Genomic DNA, 971 nt, shown 5'->3' with positions numbered 1-971 from the left:
CATAGTGGCGTGTTGGCACTTTTAATGAGCGCCACGGTCTCTGAACAAATGAGACACACCGGTGTTGAGGTCCCAGTGGGCAGGATGAACATGAATGAGTCCATCCACTCAGGGTTAAAAGCTCTGTTCTCACTGTCCACTTTCCTCTTCTTGGAGAGCGCCATGTGTAATTATTTGTCTCTCCTGTCTGCCGCTAACACGTCTGTTCACTCTCCTCTCCGCTTTTCTCCCTGTATCGCTAATTATTCTCTTCACTCACTTTCCTCTCTGCTTCTCTCTGCCGCGCTCTAGTCTCTTCTTCTGTGTTTCTCTCCCTGTATCACTCACTCGTCTCTTTCGCCCCCTGTCAGCGGCGGTTAAAATATAATCGCGCCGTCAAAATTGAAATCCTCTATTAATGTATTGATTATAGGTCCGGGTCCGTATAGGTCGGCGTCCGGGTCCGGATCCGGACCGCGGTCCGCCTGTTGCCGACCCCTGGCCTACACAGTTGTTATGCTATACCACATTGCCCTTCACTGGATGTATAATGAGCTGCACTAAACTACATTTTAGCATTTAAAATACCTAGCCATTCTTTTGCGGTTATTTTGGTAAAGTAACTCAAAAGTAATATAAAAGTAGTGTAACTCGTTACATTTCAGAGACAGTAATATTGTAATGTAACTTATTACTTAAAAAAGACAGTAATAAGTCATATGTACTGTATCACATTTTTGAAGTAACTTGCCCAACACTGGTTGTAATATTATACTCTAGGGCTCCTATTCTGTTTGTTTCTCAGCAAGACGAAGGCTTTAATGTAGAATCTGATTCCCACCATGTAAATAATGCCTAATTCATGGATTAATCAACACATGGATGTAAATAAGAATGAGAGATACAATGAAAAAGATTGAGAGTCAAATCTGCAAGTGAACAGATTTCATTTATGTTACATAAGCAAATAAACTACATTGGTTGACACAACT

The sequence above is a fragment of the Notothenia rossii genome (genome assembly GCF_949606895.1).
Source record: "Notothenia rossii genome assembly, chromosome: 12".
In the NCBI taxonomy this organism is placed as follows: domain Eukaryota; kingdom Metazoa; phylum Chordata; class Actinopteri; order Perciformes; family Nototheniidae; genus Notothenia; species Notothenia rossii.
Note: the sequence above shows the minus strand (reverse complement) of the source record.